Source organism: Rhinatrema bivittatum, chromosome 2, assembly GCF_901001135.1.
Source record: "Rhinatrema bivittatum chromosome 2, aRhiBiv1.1, whole genome shotgun sequence".
Classification (NCBI taxonomy): Eukaryota; Metazoa; Chordata; class Amphibia; order Gymnophiona; family Rhinatrematidae; genus Rhinatrema; species Rhinatrema bivittatum.
Window position 1 is genome coordinate 138,616,901 of NC_042616.1, and position 17,221 is coordinate 138,634,121.

Consider the following 17,221-nt stretch of genomic DNA (forward strand, 5'->3'; position numbering starts at 1 on the left):
TTAGACTTGTAAGCATACATCTAGATTCAGCACTAACTATTCAAGTCCAGGTTCTATTGTATGATCAATCTAGCTTTGGAGTCCTAACAAATATATAAAGAAGACAATTTTCAAAGTGATACACTTGGATAATAAAGTATTTTGCCTGCATCGATCGACTCTCTGATAACTGCCCTCTATCACTATGATTAAAAGTCTATGTGTTGCTCCAAAACATGTATATTTTTAGCTGCATTGAGAGGAGGTGTTTCAGGGGACTTGGTTAAGTCAGGGGAGGTAAAGATGGATTTTCAAATATTTTCCAGCAAAAATCTACCAGCAGAAAAAGCAGTGTGCCAGCGACCACACATACTTTTAATCCATGTCAAGTTTCAATGAGAAAGTATGTGCATACTTTCAGTAAGCCTACCATTGGACGCCTCTTCTGTCTACTTCCCGGACGTGGATTCATCAGTCTTCGGCCTACCTTTGCTCGGGTGCCCTCTGTCTGCCTTGTTCCATTGGCACCCGAGTTTCCAGGACATTATCCAGTCGAAAGTAGAACTGTACCATCCCTCGCCTGCTGTCTCTGGGCTGAACCCGCTTCTCCTGCAGCTATACACAAAGGCCCACCTAAGTCCTGCTGGCCCTGGCACCCAAAGGCTCAACCCGCGGGGAACGAGGGCTAGTATAGGTGAAACTCCAGCGGTCTCTGCCTTTCAGCCCTCTCCACCTGCCGACGGTGGGGACCCATAGGTCCTTACCTACAAGTTGCGTCAATCCCACCTCGGCCCAAAGTTCCACCTCCGACGCAACAGTGAGTTTTGCAGTAAAGCGTGTTTTCGGTGGTTCGGTTAGGAGGCACAGTTGGATCGGGGATAAAAGGTGGCCAATTAGATACTCTGAGTTGTTGGTTATTTCAAGGCATTTGATGAAGGTGTGCTGGTCGGATTACAAGGTAGTGCTTTTTCACAAGGCATTTGTGTTTGCGATTTTTGGGGACATGAGAGTTGGTAAGTTAATAGTGGATTCTAAAGATAATTTGGGTGGGGCAGGGTTGCAATTGGATAATGTGTTGGTATTAGCAGATTGGGTTAAGTTTTGTATTCACCATTCCAAGGTGGATCAGAGAGGTAAAAGCCATGTGATTACGTTGGTGCACGCGACGAATGAGATGACTTATCCAGTGTGTTGCGCACAGAATTTTATGCAATGGAAGCCGCAGGTGGGAAGTTCATTTTTACTGCATTGCAATAGGTCCCCGTTAACAAGGTTTCAGTTTGCATGGGTTCTTCATTTGATGATTTCGATTTTAGGATGGAATGCGGACGTGTATAGGACCTATTCTTTCTAAACTGGAGCAGCCACGAGTGCAGCAGAGATGTGGGTTGTTGGATGATTTAATTCGGCTTATTGGATGTTAGCACTCTGGGGTATTCACTTCATATGTGCGAACACAAATGTGAGAGTACATTTTAGCCCGGGGGATTGAGTTGTTTGCAAACATTTGTTAATACTTGTATATGTTGTTTCTTTTAGAGTTGCAGGTACTCTCATCAACTGGATTGTGGGCCATTCTTTTGTATCGGAGACCTTATGGTAAGCATCTGGGCTTGCAAGCGAGGAGGCATCAGATACGTTGGTTCAGTATTCAGGGCATGAAGTGGGACCAGTTGTTGCCAGTTATTAAGGTGCTTGTGAAGACATTTCTGACACTAGAAATCATTTTGGTGCATTTGAGGAGTAATGATGTGGGTGCCTGGACTTGAAAAGAGTTTGTGGCTATGGCAAGAAAGACCTTTGGCAGTTTGATGAATGATTTGCCAAGCATAACAGTGGGATGGCCATTCATAATTCAGAGATGTAAGTGCAGAGATCGGCCTCTTTGGAAGCGTGGTGTTAAGAAAGAAAACTGCCAAATTGGTGTATGGTCGAGGTCCAAGGGGAGTTTTGGGTCAGACATGAATGGGCGAGGAATCCCATTCGGAAGTCGGGCTAGATTCATTTAAGCACACACTTCAGGAGGTTTTGGAAAGGTTTTATCACTAAGGGTTAAATTGGGCCACAGTTAAGGGAACACGAGCAATCCAGTTTGTCCTTGTTTTGTGGTGGAAAACCCAAGCCCAAGTTTTAGAATTATACAATGAGTTAAGCTGACCTATGGGTTGAAGGGGGGGGGGGGGGAATTGTGTTACACGAGGCAGCCGAGGGGCAGTGGGATTGCTGCTCAGCCTGCAGGTGCTCTCCCGCTGGGATATGGCGGGGTGAGGACTGGTAGGCGGCAAGGAGACACTGGGGGATGGGATTGAGGCTTTTCAAATGGGAAGGGTATCTTAGTGTGTCACTGGGTGTGCAATGGCAAGCTGTATGGTATGGTGGATGGAGAGAAAGATGGTATTTTGTTCGTTGGATTTAGGTTATACCTTGTAACTTTGAATAAACTGCCACCTTTTGTAAATCCAGAAGTTGTGTGTTGTGTTTCTTTTTTTTTTTGTGAGAAGGGGAGAGAGAAGAATTCACCGAGTCCTGCCATGCCATGTTACTGGCAATATCATTTCAATAAAGCCAGTTAAGGTAAAGTTATCAGGGAACATATTCCTAGATTACTTTACCCCTGCTCTGAGACACATCTAGACTGAGCTGAATAACTTGTTGTTTAACTCTAAATAGTCCCAGAAAGCCCTCAAAATGCTTCCAAGTTATCCAAATAAATTTTATTTTTATAATGACTTACCCAGATAAAATGTATCCGGATAAGTGGCCAAAGTATTCAAACTCATCTGAATATCAACCTTCTGAAATAATCCAATGTTTAATTTAGTTAATTGTCAATAAGTATTATCCATGGATATCACATATAGTGTATCCCTGGACTGATTTCTTATTTATAGTGCATGCCCTTCCATTGAAACTCAGTGAAAGTGATTCATGAAAAAGTTGTGTCTAGTTAAAAAAAAAAAAAAAAGGATCTATAAAGCAGTCACTTTTACAGACCTAATGATTTACTGCTCTAAACTGTTTATAAATTAAGACAGTAAATCAAGACTAGCGGTACTGTATTGCGACTATCAACACAGCACAGACTGTTGTGAGATGGGAAGTTAGAAAACCTGGGCCTATTTTTTTTTATCATAGCTTTCTCTTTATAGGCAACTGGAATCTTTGTAAGTCATGGTAACTTTTATTTAACCATCAAAATAAGATATGGTAGCCCATGACCTTTAAAGCCTGCAAAGTTCCCTTCTTCAGATGACTGTGCGTGCCATGCCGTCATTGCAGCAGTGTGTGTGTTTGAGTAGTGGAATTTGCATGGCAGCGTGTATGTGTATATGTCAGAGGGGTTCAAGGGACATCAGTTGGTGCTCAGTAAAATTAGCATGCACCTACATGTAGATAAGGAGTCACCATATATAAAATAGGCTTTTGCACATATGCTCTCCTTCTCCCCTTATTTACTGTGGGCCCCCAATGCCTGAAAGTTAATACCTGTCTCAGACCAGGATAGTTAATTTTTTTAGCACCCACTCTGCATCTTGAAATCCCCCATGCTAAATGACCCAAAATGAAAGGCTGGATAATCATGGGGGATTTCATCCCTCCTCTACCCCCAACAAACTCAGATTCTCCTCCCCCATCAAGGATCAGATCAAGGGACCATCATAAACAGATCTCCCACACCAATTGTAATGCTGCTAATACACTGTTATCTGAATATTAAGGATAGGCTAACATATTTGATGGTAGACTATGATTAAGACATTACATTATAAAAAGCGTAATGCAGAAGAAAAATCCTATTGACATGCTTCTGCTTTAAATATTGTGGAAGTTACAGCGGAATGAATTTTTGCAGTGATTAGGTCATATGCAGTTACATCATAGCAACAGTATGTCTGCACAAGTTAAGGCTTTGGCAGGTTCTTTAGTCAGCTTCTTCCTCAGATTCTTCTGCTTCAGCAGTCTCCAGTCAGGTAGCCCTCTCCCTTCTTGTTCTGTTCATAAATCTATCACTCTGGATATATTCATAAGAATATACTGGATCAGACCAAAGGTCCATCAAGCCCAGTACTCTGTTTCTAAAAATGGCCAATCCAGGTCACAATATCTGGCAGGAATCCCAAGTTCCATAGATTCCATGTTGCTTATCCCAGGGACAAGCAATGGATTTCCCCAAGTCCATCTTAATAATGGTATATGGACTTTTCATTCAGGAACTTGCCCAAACCTTTTGTAAACACTGCTACACTAACAGCTTTTACCACATCCTCCGGCAATGAATTTGAGGGTTTATGTATTGAGTAAAATAATATTTTCTCCTATTTGTCTTAAATATATCACCTAGTAACTTCAATGAATAACTCATAGTCTTTGTATTTTTTGAAAGAGTAAACAACTGATTTGCATTTACCCAATTGACTCCATTCATTATTTTATAGACCTGTACCAGATTTCCCCTCAGCTGTCTCTTCTTCAAACTGAAGAGCCCTAACCTCTTTAGCCTTTCTTCATAGGGGAATCTTTCCATCCCCTTTATCATTTTGGTCACCCTGTTCTGTATCTTTTCTAATTCCACTATATCATTTTTGAGATACGGTGACCAGAACTGGGCACAATACTCAAAGTGTGTTCATAATATGGAGCGATACAGAGGCATTTGATTCTTTGTTTTATTCTCCATTCCTTTCCTAATAGTTCCTAGCATTCTATTTGCTTTGTTGGCTGCTACCACATACTGAGCAAAGGATTTCAACATATTATCCATGAAGATGCATAGATCAGAAGTTCCCAGGAAAAGGATCTAGGCCAGTGGTTCCCAAACCTGTCCTGGGAGACCCCCAGCCAGTCAGGTTTTCAGGATATCCACAATGAATATGCCTGAGATAAAATGTGCATGCTATGGAACCAATGCATGCAAATTTATTTCATGCATATTAATTGTGGATATCTGAAAACCAGACTGGCTGGGAGTCCTCCAGGACAGGTTTGGGAACCACTGGCCTAGATCCTTTTCCTGGTTTGAGAATCCCAATATGGAACCTTGCTTTGTGTAACTATAATTTAGGTTGCATCACTTTGCACTTGTCCATATTAAACATCATGTGCCATTTGGATGCCCAGTTTCCCAGTCTTGCAAAGTCCTCTTGCAATTTCTCACAATCCTCTTGTGATTTAACAACTTTGAATAATTTAGTATCATCAGCAAATTTGATCCCCTCACTCTTTGTTCCGCAGTGGAGTCTATGAATTACAGACTATAAATTACAGAAATAAATAAATAATAAATCTCTAGGTCATTTAAGAATATGTTAAAAAGCAGCTGTCCTAATATAGATCTCTGGGGCACTAAACTATTCACTTTTTCCCATTGAGAAGATTGACCATTTAACCCTACTCTCTTTTTTCTATATATTAACCAGTTCTCCGTGCACAATAGAACATTACCTCCTATCCCATGACTTTCTTTTTTGCAATTTACTGTTTATTCAGCTTATTCAATATTCACTAAAGTAAACATTATACAGTGCGTAGATGTGAACATATATCAAAGAAATACATTTTGTTCAATAATATCATATATTAGTCCCTTCTCTACTATTCCAAGCAATCCTTGGGAGGGAGTTTAATAGGCAGTTATTAAAGAAAAAAATCAATTTTAAATTTAACGGGAACGTCACATGCATGTAAACAAATTTTTCTCTGCTACGATATCACTATGGGATTAAGGGTTAACTGGTTCCAGAAATTTTTGCATTTAAGTGTTTTACAACACATTTCAAGGGATACCTAAGACTAAAACTAGCCCCTCTGGCCACCGCTTCAGGTCTTAACAATAGGAACTTCTTTCGTCTTTCCTGTGTTATATGTGAGGTGTCAGGGTAAACCCAGATTTTTTTTCCCATAGAAACACTCTAAGCGATTTCTCATAAATCTTTTCATAATCATTTCCCTGTCTGATGCAAACGTGCAAGATAGACATAATGTCATCCTCTTTTGAATCTCAGTGTCCACTGAAAGTTCCAATATTTGAGTCAAATTCAGTTGTTGCTCCTTATTTTCTTCTTGTTCCAAGATATTTTTCTCCTTTACTCCTTTTTCCGGCAGATAGTAAACTCATAGCAAGAATAATTTTATTATAGCCTATGTTGTGGCTGAATTCTGTGTCCGGTACCCAAGGGCTCAACCTGCGGGGAATGAGGGCTGGCCCAGGTGAAGTTCCAGCTCGCCTCTGTTTCCGGCCAGCGTCGCCTCCCGACGGTGGGGACCTGTGGGGGCCCAACCTTTCAGGTAGCAACAACCCCACCTCGGGCCAAGGGTCCACAATTCCTAACACCATATTGACTTTGTCCCATTAAACTATGTCTATTTATATGTTCAGTAATTTTGTTCTTTAGAATATTTTCCACCATTTTTCCTGGAACTGATGTCAGGTCACCAGTCTGTAGTTTCCAGGATCTGCCTGGAACCATTTTTAAAAAAACAGTGTTACACTGGCCACTCTCCAATCTTCAGGTACCGTAGCTGATTTCAATGATAGTTTACAGATTATTAACAGTAGGTCTGCAATTTCATTTTTTCACTTCTTTCAGTACTCTGGGTTGTATACCATCTGGTCCAGTTGATTTACTACTCTATAGTTTGTGAATTTGCCCTAGTACATCTTCCAGGTTCACTGAGATTTGTTTCAGTTCCTCTGAATTATCACATTTAAATATTTCTGGCATGGGTATCTGCTTTACATTTTCCTCAGTAAAGACTGAAACAAAGAATTAATTCAATCTTTTGGCTATGGCGTGGTCTTCCCTTAGCACCCCTTTTACCTCTCGATCATCTAATGTTCCAACTGACTTCCTCACAGGCTTTTTTGCTTTGCATATACCTGAAAAAGTTTGTATTATGAGCTTTATTTCCACAGCAAGCTTATTTTCAAATTCTGTCTTTCCCTTCTTTATCAATGCGTTGCATTTAACTTGTCAGTGCTTATGCTGTTTCTGTTTTCTTCATTTGGATCCCTTTTCCATTTTTTGAAGGATATTCTTTTGGCTAAAATAGCCTCTCTAACCTTACCTTTTAACCATGCCAACAGTCATTTAGCCTTCCTTCCACATTTTTTAATGCATGGAACACATCTCACCTGGGTTTCCAAGATGGTATTTTTAAACAACATCCATGCCTGATATAACTCTTGACCTCAGCAGCTGCTCCTTTCAGTTTTTTCCTAACCATTTTTCTTACTTTCTTACAACTTCCCTTTTGACAGTTAAAGGCTATCACAGAAGATTTCCTTAGCGTCCTCCCTCCAGTTAATCAAGTCAAATTTGATTATGTTATGATCACTGTTGCCAAGTGTCCCTATCACCAGTATGTCTTTCTCCAAATCACATGTTCCACTAAGCATTAGGTCTAAAATAGCTCCCCCCTTATTGGTTCTTGCACCAGCTGCTCCATGAAGCAGTCATTTATTTCATCTAGAAACTTTATCTCCTTGGCATGTCCTGATATAACATTTACCCAGTCTATACTGGGATAACTGAAATTACCCATTACTATGCCACTATTTTTGTTAGCTTCCCTAATTTCTGTTAGCATTCTGGCCAGGTGGATGGTAGTACACACCCACTGCTATTCTATTCCTCTTGGCATATAGAATTTCTATCTATAAAGATTCTACAGTGCATTTTGTTTTCTCTAAAACTTTTATCCTGTTGATTATATGTCCTCTTTGCATATAGCACCACTCATCCACCAATTTAATTCATCCAATCATTGCAATATAATTTGTACTCTGGTACAACAGTGTCCCATTGTTTATCCTCCTTCCGTCATGTCTCTGAGTTGCCAATTATATCTACCTCTTCATTCAGTGCTATGTATTCTAACTCTCCCATCTTATTTTTTAGACTTCTAACATTTGTATACAGACATTGAAAGTATGTATTTGTTGAATTAACTTGCTTATCAGTTGACAGAGGAAAGTTGGATTTTTCTGCTCTGTTTTTTTTATTGACAGGCACATGGGCTATTTTAGCATTTATTGCAACCTCTCTATCAGGATACCCTAACATCTCTGTTTTGTTAATATCCTTCAAAGATACATCATTCCAAACCCATGTGCTTCTGAGCGACTGTTGGCTTTCCTCTATTATCTAGTTCAGGTGGTTTCTCAACCTTCTTTCCATTATGACACACCTGACAGATGATGCTCACGTGTGAGACACATTGCACACTACATTAAAAAAAATCCTCGATATTTTATTGTTGAAAAATGATGCAGGAGAAAGATAAAATATTTTTTAATTTTAGTAATGCTGTAAAATATCATCTTATTCAATTTTATTTTTTTTCACAAAAAAATTAATCTTTCCTTATGCATCAGTGAGAAAGCTAGGACTGATATGCATATCAGCATCCAGTTTTTTATACAGACAAAACTCTCATGCCTTTCACTATCAACCTCCGAAAGTTCTGACCTCTTCTGGAGTTTAGAACATAAACATAAGAAAATTGCCATGCTAGGTTAGAGCAAGGGTCATCAAGCCCAGCATCCTGTTTCCAACAGAGGCCAAACCAGGCCACAAGAACCTGGCAATTACCCAAACACTAAGAAGATCCTATGCTACTGATGCAATGAATAGCAGTGGCTATTCCCTAAGTAAAATTGATTAATAGCTGTTAATGGACTTCTTCTCCAAGAACTTATCTAAACCTTTTTTGAACCCAGCTACACTAACTGCACCAACCACATCCTCTGGCAACAAATTCCAGAGCTCTACTGTGCGTTGAGTGAAAAAGAATTTTCTCCGATTAGTCTTAAATGTGCTACTTGCTAACTTCATGGAATGCCCCCTAGTCCTTCTATTATTCGAAAGTGTAAATAACTGAGTCACATCTACTCATTCAAGACCTCTCATGATCTTAAAGACCTCTATCATATCCCCCCTAAGCCATCTCTTCTCCAAGCTGAACAGAGCAGAGTTAGGAAATTTCCCCTTTCAACTCACCATTTAAAAAATATATTCAATTTCTGATATCCCCTCAGTAATAGTACTCCAAAATCCCTTCCCTGCCAGCCACTTTGTGAAATAACATGAAAAACTGCTAAAAAGACATTTAGAAATTATAAAGCATACCAGCCATACCATACGAGTATTAATACCCAGGACTTGAACAGCAACAACCTTACCTATGAAATAAGCAAGACTGCAAACATAGAACACAGTACACTTACTATTGGAAAAACAAAGAAAGCCAGACTGCTCTAGATTCCTACACAGAATCTACATCCTAGTTAGCAGAATCCTCACCTCTGTTAAACATGCAGAATGCAGACTGACTCTTATCTAATACAGAATAAAAGACCATAAATTATAAACAAGCGTACAGAGAAAAACTGCAACTCCAAGAAGCAGGGGGAGGGGGATGGCAGGGCAGGATACAGCATGCCTACAACATGGGATTGGTGGTGACAGTGATTGCCAGAGTTAAGGGAAAAGCAGCAACAGGAGCAGTGATGAGGAATTTTAAGAACCAGCTCCTTACTCTGCACTCTCCTCAAGCAGCAAGCTCATGTGGTTCTTATTGAAAGCATAGGCTTGATATGTCAAATTTTTGGTAACATACCTTCCACTCCTTGGTGACACACTGTTGAGAATCACTGATCTAGTTTAAAAGCTGCGCTATCTCTTTTTTAAAGGTTAGTGCCAGAAACCTGGTTTCACTCTGGTTAAGATAAAGCCCATCCCACCGGAATAGGCTCCTCCTTCTCCAGAATATTTCCCCAATTCGTAACAAACCTGAAAACCTCTTCCCTATAGCATCGTCTCATCCACGCATTGAGACTCTGAAACTGAGCCTGATTTTGGGGTCTTGAGCATGGAACAGGGAGCATTTTTGAGAATGAACCCTGGAGGTTCAGGATTTCAATTTCCTGCCTAAGAGTCTAAATTTAGCCTCCAGAACCTCCCTCCTGCACTTTCCTATGTCATTGGTACCCACATGTATCTCACTAGCCTACTCCTCCCCAGCACTCTCTAAAATCTTATCTAGGTGGCTACGGAGATCTGCTACCTGTGTACCTGGCAGCAAGCAATCCTCATACCAACCAGTCACCCAGGAATCTACATTTCTAATGATCAAATCACTTACTATAAAGGCTGTCCTAAACTTTCCCTCCTGGGCACATGGCCCTGGAGATACATTCTCAGTGTAAGAGTTTAAGGCATCATCTGGAACACAGGCCCTAGCTACATGATCCCTTCCAGCCATGGTGATGGTTTCCTGTCAGGTGACCTTGATCCCCTAAAGCAGCACAAGAGGTGCTTGACTGGAGTTGTGACCCTGAAGTTCTCTTCTATATATCTCTCTGTCTGCCTCAGTTCCTCCAGGTCTGCCACTCAGGTTTCCAGAGTTCAGACTTGTTCTCTGAGAGCCAGGAGCTTTTTGCATCAGGTGCACACATATGACACCTCACTAACAGGAGATAATCACAGATGTGGCACTCGGTGTAAAAGACTGGATAGCCCCCAACTTGCTGCTGGCCTACTGTCTGCATCTTCATTTTATGAAATTGCTAAAGTTTTAAAGTTTATTATGGAATAGGTATGTCTCTCAATTTAAGAGGCTTTAAATGATTTGGTGTCTTTTAAAATCTAAGGTTTTTAAATTGAAAACTAGGTTACCCTTGTTAGGTTATGAATGACCATCAACAAGACTAAAATTAGTCAATCACTAAAATTAGAGTTAATTGTATGTTTTGCAAAATCTCTAATTGACAAATATTTTCAAGATTTTCCTCCCAATTGGAGTGGGGTGGATCTATTTAACAGAAAAAGAGCCTGGGGTGAGTGGGAATCAAACTAGTGACAAGTTGCCCAGGAACCAGTACTCTCACCTATTCAGATCAAATAAGGGATCTTTGTAAACTCACAATTTAAATATTGACAAGCAAATACTAACTTCTGCAAGCTCACAAAATAGCACAAAGTCATATTTCTAAACACACACAATTCCTAAGAGTGACAAATACTAATTTCTACAAGCTCATAAAATAATCCAAATTCCTATTTCTAAACATACATAATTGCTAACAGTGGCAAACAAATACTAACTGTTACAACTGGCGGCTTGCAAGACGGCATCGTGAGCTGCCTCACTCACCCCCAACGCTGCCTGAGGCCTCCTGCGGCTGGGACACTGATGTCAAACAGAAGCCGCCGAGAGTGACACTCTTCGTCACAATCCCACCATCTGTCTGCTTCCTCATGAGGCCTCCTTACATGCATGCGTTGCGCTCCTACTCTTAAAGGGGCCACAGCAGGAAAAGCCCCTGCAGTGCCCTTTGATGACATCATGGACTCCTCCTATATAAGGGTTCCCAGAATGCCTCCACGATACCTCAGCAATGGGACTCCTGCCTAGAGCAGTTTATGTTGCTCCTGCATTCCCGGTTGTTCCTGCTTTCCTGGTTGTTCCTGTGGTCCTGTTTGTTCCTGTGCTCCAGCCCTCCCTTTCCCAGCCTGCTTCATCCAGCCTTGTCTTGCACAGCTTGTTTCGTCCAGCCTTGCCCTGCCCAGCTGCTTCATCCAGGATCTCTTGTGTGTCTTCATCCATCCTTGGCCTGCCACCTGGACCAGACCTCTTGCTTTGGACCTGACTATGCTTGCCTGCTGCCTGGACCTGACCTCTTTCTTTGTACCCTGTCTATGCCTGTCTGACGCGTGCCCCAACCCTTGGCCTGTTTATGGTATCTCCAGACTGCTGCCTGTCCTGACTCTAGCATGCTCTTCAACTCTTGTTGTTTATACCACCCTTGGGACCCACCTAAATCCTGCCTGCCGCTAAGAGCTCAACCTGCAGGGGAGGCAGCTGATAAAGGCGAAGCTCCACCCTGTCCCGCTTCAGGGTGTTTTTACCAGCTGTCAGCGAAGGCCTCTTGGTTTTTCCTATGAGTCTACGTCAACTATGCCACAGCAATAAGGGCTCACTGTCATGCCGCTCATCACACTAAATTCTACAAGCTCACAAAAAAAAAATCTGATTTCTAAACACATTCAGTTCCTAACAGTGGCAAACACATATTAAGCCGGATATTCAAAGCGCAGTTAGCACTAGATAGCCAGATAAGTTCTAGTCTCATTGCCATCTCTCTAAAGCATCATGCCTGGAGGCAAAAGATCCCTGCGTAGAAGGCCTAACTTTCTAGCAATGGGAGGTGGACTTTCTTGTCAAGGAGTTGTTGTAGATTCAGAACATCCTGGATGGGAAGGAGTCCAGGAAAATGGGCTTGCATAGGAAGGAGCAGACATGGGAGAAAATGTGCCATGAATTAAAAGTAGTTTTCAACAACAATAAAAATGTGCAAGACCTCAGCTACAAGTGGTGAGACCTTAAATGTAAGGTCAAGAGAAAACAGGCAAAAATAAGAGCAGAGGGGCCCTGCAGCCAGATAACATCCATCCCAGCAGAACAGATGGTCCTGAGCACCATATTGGAGGCTGCAGTGCAAGGATTTGGTAAGCAAGACAACACACACACTGAAACAAGACAAGGTGAGCAATCTTTGTAAGAAAGGCATAAAGATATTCGTATATAGGACCTATTACTAAGTATCTGACTATACATCTATTTACATATTTGCAGATAGTCTATGATCTAAAAGGGTATTTGGGCCTGTAGTCATGGGCAGCACCTTGTGGAATGCCATCTTTCTGTTCATGCTTGCTTGTCTTTGCAAAAACACAGCATAATGGTTCCATTGAGACCCTATGGCACGGTAAATTTAAAATCTCTTTAGTAGTAGGAGGCTGTTGAATGGGACCCCTTTGGCTATTTTCCATGCCTGTAAGGGAGGTCCAGTATTAGACTAAAGAGAATGCCTGATAGAAATAGGTGTGATAGTTTGTGTACTTTACCTACTATGACTCAGATTGGCCTGGCTCCAGTGGATTGGGAAGACCTAGGCATCATCCTCGAGTGCTGGCAGAAAGTCCAGAGGCACTGAGTGTGTCTAAAGAGGAGGGGTTTTGGGAGTCTGTAGCTGCCATAGATGAGCAGAAAATGGAGGCACTGTTGGAGGCATTGTTGGAGGAGAAGACCTTCTCCACCTTTAGTAAGCCACATTCTCCTGATCTCTTTGGACATGAGGTTGATGAGGGAGAATGCACAGGAGGGGAAGAGCCAAGCTGTTTTCCAAGATCAGATGAGCAGCCATTTGCCATTCACTCTAGATGAGAGATGCATGCTTGGCCAAAATGATAGACTGGCAGACCTCCTTATTGGCCTATGACAGGACTTGCAAGACATAAAGGAAGTGCTACAAGAAGAACTGCTGGTACTAAACAGGTGCTGTAGGAGGAAATGAACGCCATTGGCTCAGTTTTTAGGGAGATGTTGTTGCTCATGCCTCCATGGCAACCACAGCCAGAATGGACTGCTCCCTGGCAGCCACAAGACCCTTAGATACTGCCTCTCCCTGCATTTACTCCACCATCATGGTTTCAATCACCGCAAGTCTGATTGGAAGTTACCCCTATATGTCTAACATCACCAGTGATGCCATCCTCCATCTACAGTTCACCACCTGTGATGATGCCTTCTACACCTATGGCTCCGCTACCTCAGAGATTGCTCCACCACCAATGGCTCCACCACCTCAAAGCATTCTTCATCCTCCTCTGGACAGATAGGAATCTTCATTTGTCTCTGCTGACAAGGGGATACCCTCTGAAGCGGTGCATCACATCAAAGCTCCCAATTCCTCTTCCTCTGGCCCCCAAACCTCAGCTTTTACCCCTTGCTATTGCATTCTGTGTTCACAGAAACACCAGACGAGGTTAATCCAAGGTACCAGAGGCCGTTCCAAAATAAGAGGATATCCCAGGAAAAAATAATGTATGATTTATAAGGATGGGCATTTGGGAGAAATGAAATAAGAAATAAGACAAAATTTCCTATTTCATTTCAGGTCGTTTTCAAAATGAAACGATTTAGATTCTGACAAAATTTTGTTGGAATCTCATTTCATTTTGAACATCTACAAAACCAAATCATCTATCAGGACTAGCCCTAGGCCCAAGGCGAGGACCTCACCTAGGGAACAGACTTAGACCAAAAGCAGGGGTCATGGCCTATTCCCAAGCACGACCCTGGCATAGGCCATGTCCCCTGCTTTGGGTCTCGCCTCTGCTGGAATTGCTACATCAAAATGATGACTTCCAACGGAGAAGATGTGCTGGAGTTGAAGAATGAAGAAAGATGTGGAAAGAAGACCTCCGAGGCCTGGGCTCTGAATCTAGGCTTCACTATGGGCAGATGCCCTGGCATCAGGACCTGGCCTCTAGTCTGGGCCCTGGCATTGGGCCCTGGCCTCTGGGCCAGGCCCCAGCATAGAGTCTGGCCTGGGACTTGGCTTAGGCTGAAGTTCGGGCACGAGGACCTGGCCTCCAAGCCTGAGTGTTGCATAAGGCCTAAGCCTAGGTCATGGTGATCTACCACTGCTTAGGTCTATGCAAGGCCCAGGCTTAGGCCTGGGCCTAGGCCTCATCTTTGGATCACCCCAAAATGGGTAAGTAGGGGCTGGGAAGAATCCTGGCCCCAGCATTTTTCTGGGTGGGGTTATGGATGGTGGGCACGAGAGAACCTATTTCTTTTTTTTTCCCATTTTTATTTGTTTAATATTTGTTTTAGTTTTTTTAATCTAAATAAATGAAATAAACACTACACGGAACAAAATTTGTGATGATAAAAGAACTCAAATTCAAAACAAAAAACAAAACAACATTTTTACTTCTGGATTTCTGGATTGTCCTATGCTTATATGATCATCTTTCACCTGTTAATAAATGCATTTTTTAATAGGAACATTTCTTTGTATTAGAGTGTTTCTTTCTTGGTTAGTCTGGTACTGTATCTCCTGCAATTTTCTCTCACTCATGTCATTTGCCTCCTCCCAGGGCCGGTGCAAGGGGATTAGGTGCCCTAGGCACCTTCTGCCTTGTGCTGCCCCCACCCCAGTTGCGCCGACAACTCCCCGCTTTGGCTTGGTCACAGCCCTGATGCCATGGGCAGGGACCACATGCCACCGCTCCCTCACCCTCTGCACCACCCACCAAAATTTAAATAAAATAACCCCATCACCCTCCCAACCTCCTGCAAGACTCACATAAACCCCTGGTGGTCCAGCGGGGGCCCACGAGCGATCTGCCGCTACCGGGCCATTGGCTGCCACTAACCAAAATGGTGCTGTTGGCCTTTAGCCCCTACCATGTGACAGCTATTTAATTTAACTTATTTTTAATATATTATTTTTTGTAAAATATCACTGTTTTAATTTTTATAGATTTCATTTCTCTTTTTATGTTATTTTATTTTGTTTTATTATGTTTTAGGATGAAGATTCTTGTTGTCATTATTATTGTCTCTCTGTTTTAACTTTGTATTATTATGTTAATTTTAATGATTATGTACATTTTCTTATGTTCATCGCCCAGGCCTTTTTGTGTTGGGCGATTCAAAAATCTAATAAATGTAAGTGTAAATAGTGCCATTGGCCGGCCCGTATCACATGGTAGGGGCAATGGATGACCAATGCCATTTTGGTCATCCAGTGGCACATAGTGGGGGCTAAAGGCCACTGGCACCATTTTAGTTAGTGGCAGCCTGGGAGAGGCAGATCACTCCTGAGCCCCCCGCTGGACCAATAGGGATTTTCGTGAGTCTTGGGGGGGGGGGGAGGGGGTCGGGAGTGTGGCACGATGGGGGAGAAGGCAGGGTGACGCAGGGGCTGGGCAGAATTTTGAAGGGGCACTTTTTGCGGCATCAAAATTCTGCCGTCTGTAGTGGCCGCCTCACCCTGCCTCACTGGCTTGCAAGCAGTGGCGGCACCCCCTAATGGTCAGCGTCCTAGGCCCAGGCCTAGCTCACCTAGTGCTTCTGCCAGCCCTGCCTCCTCTTCTTCTTTATCATTCAGCATTGTAAGATGAGCATTGTGCTTCTCTGATGGAGGCAGACCTGGCTAAAAGATGTCACAGTCCTTCCTTGAGCTGTAGAGAAGACATCCCCTGATCTTTCCAGGCAGCAGAAATATGTTTAGAGTAGGCCAAAAGTTCTCTCTGTAGCCCCTGGGCTGAGGTCCTTGTTGAGGAATCCAAAGGCACACTTCAATTCCAAGGGCTTAGGATGTCCCAGCTTCCTATATCTTCTATAAATCCACTTCTCTCCAGGGATTCCCTGTTGGTGGCGAGGGGGGTGGGGGGTGGGGGGTGGAAGGGGATGGAACAGAGGTGGAGAAACTTACCTTCAAGTCGTTAAGCTATACAGTAATAATCACACTGAATGATGGATTTAGTTCCAACGTAACTTTACTGATAATTAGTTGTAAAGTGAAAGGAATGACAATTTGCAACGCCTTGTTCAAAACAATCCATTAAATGTTTAAAATCATGAGAGGTCTAGAACAGGTAGATGTGAATAGCTTATTTGCTCTTTCAGATAATAGAAAGACTAGGGGGCACTCCATGAAGTTAGCATGTGGCACATTTAAAACTAATCGGAGAAAGTTCTTTTTTACTCAACGCACAATTAAACTCTGGAATTTGTTGCCAGAGGATGTGGTTAGTGCAGTTAGTATAGCTGTGTTTAAAAAAGGATTGGATAAGTTATTGGAGGAGAAGTCAATTTCCTGCTATTAATTAAATTGACTTAGAAAATAGCCACTGCTATTACTAGCAACGGTAACATGGAATAGACTTAGTTTTTGGGTACTTGCCAGGTTCTTATGGCCTGGATTGCCCACTGTTGGAAACAGGATGCTGGGCTTGATGGACCCTTGGTCTGACCCAGTATGCCATGTTCTTATGTTCTCTTCCAATATATCTGTAACTCTGTACTGATGGTTTAGTTTGGTCTTTTACTTCCATATCCCATCCCAATTTCAGTATATCCTGATGATATTGTAGTGCTTAACACCTGATTCGGGCCACATTTCACCTTTTTTTTCCCAATCTTCTCTTGCTTCTAGGAAGATCCATTCCATGTAATACATCTGACGGGTCACTGGATCTCGCTAGGTGACAAGACTCCCCTTCTGAAAACTCCTCTTCCAATGATGGCAACAAAATTCCTTTGGTCATGGGGAGTTTAGTTGGCTGGTAGAAATAAAACCCAGTCTTGAAAATCCAAAGACAAGGCAGGAAGGGTAGACTAAAACTTCTTGCAACAAAAATGGCACAATATCAGGAAGGAAATA

The 17,221-nt window shown here is 42.3% G+C and overlaps 1 protein-coding gene across 1 annotated transcript in view; it reads right to left on the reverse strand.

The window, feature by feature from the left end:
• Positions 1-17,221, reverse strand: part of GPR158 (G protein-coupled receptor 158) — a 654,347-nt gene that overhangs the window by 98,143 nt on the left and 538,983 nt on the right. The gene's annotated exons all lie outside the window — the stretch shown is intronic.